We start from the raw sequence: 5,755 nt of genomic DNA, 5'->3' as shown, positions 1-5,755 counted from the left end.
GGGGACGCGCAGGCCCGGGTGGGAACGTGCTTGAAGAGCATGTGTGAGTGAGCGGGGGAGTCCACATGACCACGCGTGATGAGTCTCCTCTACGTGGGGGCCTGTGTCCATGTGCTTGTTGCATGTACACGTGGGGGCATGAGTGAGAGCGTGGCTTCACGTGCACATGTGTGTGCCTGTGATGTGCTCATAAGTACACAGGGGTTTGTGTGGCCATTTGCGGGGAAGATTCTTGTGTAGGGGTCAACAGCTCGGGCTCTGGAGCCAACTGTCCAGGCTCGGATTCCAGTCTCATTTCTTCCCATCTGTGTGGCCGTGGACAAGCTACTTCAACTCTTTGTGCCTCAGTTTCTTTATCTGTAAGGTGGGGATAATCACATCACCCGCCTCCTAGCGCTGTTCTGGGGACTAGATAAGATGCTGGCACCTGACACACAGTGAGTATTTCTATTTGTGTGTTGCACAAGCCTGTATATGCACATCTGTGTCCCAACACGCCCCCACTCCAGCCCTAGGGAGATAAGGAGCCTCTCTGCTGGGCGCCAAGATTTGCCTGTGGGTTATGGGGAGATAATCAGGCTCCTGAGAGTCTGAGATGACTGGGGTTGCAGGTGGGGGAACTGTCTGGACTCGGAGCATCGCAGCCCCATCTCAGCCGTCCCTCCTCCCCCCTCCCGGAGGAGAACTCGGTCTTTCCTGGGTCGCCTGACTCCACCCTCCCACCTGGAGAGGTCATTGTTTGCCAGGCCAGCTCCCTGGGCTCTGGGGGGGTGGGGGTGGGGGTGGGGAGGGTTGGGGGGGGATGCAGAAATGAGACCAGGGGTGAGGGGCTCACTCCCAGGATGTGCCCATGGTGAGTCCATCTGGGGGTGGTTCTGGGTGTGCCCATCAGAGGCCCATTAGGCCAGATTCTTCCACAAATGCCCATAGGACGAGAAGAGCCAGGTGCCTTTGAGGAGTCTGAAAGGAAGGAAACATCGTGCCTCGGAAGAGTCTGAGGAGACTGGCGCCTACCAGGGGGACTGAGGAGGACTAGGGCCTCCCGTCATTCCTGCCCGGGCCCCGGGAGGGGCTGGAGGACAGACAGAAGTGACCACGCAGGCTAATTCAGAGTGTTCGTTCATCCACGTGTTCACTCAAGTCCCATTCCTTGAGTCCCAGCACTGCTGTAGGGCCTGGGGGCTACCAGATGGGTCCCTGCCCTCGTGGAGCTCGAGGTCAGTATACAAACACCAGGAATGCAGCGTGGTTGTGACGGGATGAGGAAGCACGGGCCCAGCGGAGGCACAGCTCACCCAGATTTGGGGCATCAGGGAGAGCTTCCTGTAGGAGGTGACATCTCCACCGAACTCGGAAGGGCCAGAACTAGTGTTCCAGGAGAGGGCAGGGGAAAGAGTGCCCCAGGAGGAGGGCACAGCACATGCAAAGGCCTGGAGGAAACAGCCTGAGCTGGCGGGAGCACGTAACACGAGGGGGTGAAGGGGGACGCGAAGCAGGATGGAGAAGCAGAGCCGCGTGGGCCGCACGTGGCGTTTGAGACTGAAAGGGCCTTGTCCTGTGTGGGCTGGCCTGAGTCGTGCTAACGGGGAGACTGTCTCCTGAGTGGGGTTGGGGGGCGCGGTGGCGCTGACTGTGGAGAGGAGGGATTGAGCTGGCCATCCAGTCACTCAACAGCAGTTGGTGAGCGCTCACTGGGTGCCCGGCGCTGCCCCAGGGCTGGGGCTCTGCAGGGAACAGAACAGACGCACCCCCGCCCCAGGGAAGCTGAGCGTCTAGAGATGTGCACGCAACCCCAGCACAGTGTCGGGCAGCATTGAGTGCTGTGCAGAACAGGCAGGGTGGGCGAGGGACGGAGGGGACAGCGGCTGCAGGAGAGCAGGCTGGGCCTCGCTGAGCAGGGGACGTTTTGAACTCAGCTTTGCGTGAAGTAAGGGAAGGAGCCATGCAGATATCTGGAGAGCCATGCAGATATCTGGGAACGGGGAGCCTCCCAGGAGGAGGGAAGAGCTGGTGCAAAGGCCCTGAGGAGGGGACGGTGTGAGAGAGAAGCCACAGGGAGGCCAGTGTGCCTGGGGCGGAGAGCAAGGGGGCAAGAAGGAGATGAATTCTGAGTGGGGGGCCCAGCATGGAGGGCCTTGCTGGCCACAGGGAGGACACTGGGTTTATTCTACAGATGATGGGAAGGCTTCGGTGGGCTCAGAACATGGAGGTGATGTGATCTGATTGCTGTTTTAAAATGACCACCCTGGCTGCAGGAAGGAGAACGGGATGCTTTTGGCAGAGGAGGCCCGAAGGTAGAAGAGGGAAAACCAAACAGAAGTCGGCTGTAGGGTCCGGGGGGATATGCTGTGGCTCGGGGCAGAAAGAGGTGCTGCTGGCATCTGGTGCGTAGAGGCCGGGATGCAGCTCAACATCCCGCCAGGCAGGGGACAGGCCTGCAGCAGAGGATGATCCAGCCCAAATGTCAACAGTGCCGAGGATGAGGAACCCGGCTCACAGCTCTAAAGCAACATACCTCCACAGCCTCCTCCCAGCCTTCTAGGGCCTTCTCAGAGACCACCTTCAGTAGCCCCTTCCTGAAAGGGAAGTGAGCCGGTGCAGGGGTGGCCGTGGGCAGCCGGCAGCTGCGCTGGCCGCCGGCCCCATGACAGAGGCTGGTTCCTGGAAAACTGAACTTGGCTTCCTTGTGGCTTTTCTTCTCCTTTTCAATCAGCCCAGGCATCTGGGCCCCGGCCCCTCGTCTGCAGACGGTCTCCAAGGGCCCGGCCTGTTCCCAGCCCACTACCCTACTGAGAACCTCCCATGGCTCCCTCCGCCCATGGGTGGGGTCCTGGGCACCATCCTCCCCTCCAGGCTGTGGTCTCCCCACTTCCCTCTTGCTCTCGTGGCCTCCTCTGCCCAGCCCGCCACACCAGGGCCCTCATTCCCCGAACAGGCAGAGCAGCCACACCCCTGTGTCCCTGGCTTACCAACCACCAACGTGGGGCCATGTTGACCCTCTGCAGGGGACACTTCCTTCCTCTTTCAATCTGTTCTTATCAGGATGATTTCCCTTCTTTTACTTTCTTCTGTGTTTATTTTGCTGCTCTTTTTCTAACTTTTTGAGAAGGATGTTCAGAACATTCGTTTTTAGCTTTTCTTCTTTTCTGATTTACAGATTTTAAGGCTACAAATTTTTATCTACGTATCATTTTAGCTGCAGCCCATGAGTTTTGCTGTGTACTTTTCATATACTCAGTTGAAAATGTTTTCTAATTTTTCCAACGTGATTTTCTCCTTGTCCCTTGGGTGATGTAGGAGTGTCTTTCTTGGTTTCCCCACTCAAGTGTTTTGAAAAGTTTTGGAACGGCCTCTCCTTTCTTTTCAACAGGGTGAAGTGCTCTTCATCCTTCGAAGTCCAGTTCAAGCGGCCCCTCCTCCGTGAAGCCTTCCCTGGACACTCCCTCCACACCATTCCAGGTGCATAATTGTAGCTGCCTCCTCTCTGTTCCCACGGCACTTCGTACAGACCATCGTTATAGCATTTTCAGGGCACACAGCAATGTATCTGTGAAGATGCTTTCAGTTTCAACTGAAAGACTAATCTCTGGCTGAAACCAAAAGGGAACTTACCGGCTCATTTCACTAAAATGGCCAGCTTTCAGGTGCAGCTGGATCAAGGGGTCCTGATTCTTGATGACTCAATTCACCTCTGAGGTCGTTTCCTGTATGTTGGCTCCATTCTGAGGCAAGTTCTCAAATTCTGGCCACGAGACATCTGCAGTAGCTGCAGGTAGCACATCCTCTCTGCTCCTGGTCAGGAGCCTTTGCCCCAGTCATCCCATCAAAAGTGTCATGGAGTCTCATTGGTTCTGACTGGGGCACATACTCCAACCAGGTCAATTCATATGGCCTGGGGAATCCAGTGGACTCGCTCAGGACAGGGTCATGCGCTCCCCCAGGGAAAGGAGAGAGAGTGGAGGAGTGGTGACATCCCAGCAAAGATCAGGATGCAATTTCCAGAAGAGAAAATCAGTGCTGGAAAGACAAAAAAAAAAAAAAAAAAAAAAGGGCAATATTACTACTGCTAATAACAACAACTATAAGTCACTCTCACACTCACGCACGCCACTGTCCCAAGTGCTTTACGTTTAGTTCTGTGTGTCCCTTCCCCACTGGACCTGAGACCTTCGAGAGGTAAGAGAAGGTCTGTTCTATTAACAGAAAAACCAGAGGCGGCTGGGGAGGGAGGAGATGGCAATTCCTCCTGGACCCTAGTCAGCCGCCCTCTGCACCTGGAGCCCAGGATCCCTGGGGGGAAGCTGGCAGGGCGCCTGCTCAGGGCGGCTGCTCAGTAACTCTCTGCCTTAGTCAGCCCGGCTGCTGTAACGCAATATACCACAGACCGGGCAGCTTAAACACCAGACACTGACTTCTCACAGTGCTGGAGGCCGAGGGTCCGGGATGAAGGTGCATTTCCTGTGTCCTCACGTGGCCTTCCTTGGTGTGTGTGGAGAGCCAGAGAGCAGGTGCCCCAGTGTCTCTTCTTATAAGGACCCTGATCCGTCCTTAATGGCTTCCTTGGAGGCCCCGTCTCCATATACAGCCACCGTGGGGGTCAGGGCTTCAACATGGGAAGTTTGGGGGGATGTGAACATTCAGTCCGTAACGCTCTCCTTCCAGGGTAAGCCCTCCCACGTCTTTCCAAAAATCAGAGCCGCACAGACACTCAGCATGAAAGGAGCCTTCGTGGCCCTGTGGTCCAACCACACACTCAATCAACCCAACCATGCACCCACATCGGCAGGTGGCCAAGCCTTTGTTTGCATACCACCAGGGACAGGAAGCTCACCTTCTGCTCCAATTAGGCAACCCTGACTGCACTGGTCTGGAGCTAAAGGTCAGCTCCCACGTCTTCCACTCTGAATCTTCTCTTCTTCAAGCTAAATACCTCTGCCTTCTCGTGGTTTTCGGACCCTCTTCACACCCTCTCCTCTCCCCTTCTTAGTTGCCTTTTCTAAATATGCTTCAGTTTGCCAATGCTCTTCAAATGAAGTCCAGAACTAGACATAGACTGCACGTGTGGCCACTGCAGTGAGGCTCACCTCCCTCATTCTGGGCACTATACCTCTATTAATGCAGCCTCAGTGAGCTTCAAGTTTCTCTCGGCCATGACACGCTCTTGACTTTGGGAAAAGTCCCCAAGCACATGTCGCCTCAGTGGTTCTAAGCCTCATACATGTGAAAGAAGTAAAGAACATCACACTTGTCTTTGGTCAGTGTCTTTGGAAGGACCAGCACTCACGTCTCTATAGATTTTTAATGCCCGCCCTTTTGCTGTGCCCTTTCTGCAGCATGCAGGTTCTTTGTGACCTTCTTTTTTTTATTATTTCTAAAATGGAAATAGCTTTATCATTTTTCTCAGATTCTAGAAGGAATATATCACTTAAAAAATCAATAGAGAAAAGTTAAAAATAAAAACAAAAAAACCCTTGGAACTAGACTGCCCAGATTCACATCCTGACCCCACCACTTACTAGCTCTGTGGCCGGGGCAAGTTGCTCAGTCTCCTGCACTGCTGTTTCCTTGTATCTCAAATGGGGACATAAAATGTGGTGGGGATGGCTTAGCACAGTGCCCGCGAGATGGTAACTTCCTTAAAAATATAAACAATTTTGTTATTTTTGTTATTAATAATTATTCAGTCAGGATTCTGTTTCTCTGGAGAACTCTGACTAATACAGATAAATCTGTCTTAGCTGCTCAGGCTGTCATA

At 54.2% G+C, this 5,755-nt stretch overlaps 1 long non-coding RNA gene across 1 annotated transcript; it reads left to right on the top strand.

Moving 5' to 3' along the window:
- Positions 1–883: 883 nt before the first annotated feature.
- LOC131422952 (uncharacterized) lies at positions 884–3,453 on the top strand. The gene is made up of 3 exons (XR_009224158.1): positions 884–1,217; positions 2,174–2,294; positions 3,371–3,453. It is a non-coding gene; the product is annotated as an uncharacterized LOC131422952 (long non-coding RNA).
- The last annotated feature ends 2,302 nt before the right edge of the window (positions 3,454–5,755 follow it).

The sequence above is a fragment of the Diceros bicornis genome, chromosome 26 (genome assembly GCF_020826845.1).
Source record: "Diceros bicornis minor isolate mBicDic1 chromosome 26, mDicBic1.mat.cur, whole genome shotgun sequence".
In the NCBI taxonomy this organism is placed as follows: Eukaryota; Metazoa; Chordata; class Mammalia; order Perissodactyla; family Rhinocerotidae; genus Diceros; species Diceros bicornis.
This window is presented reverse-complemented; position numbering and strand designations above follow the sequence as displayed.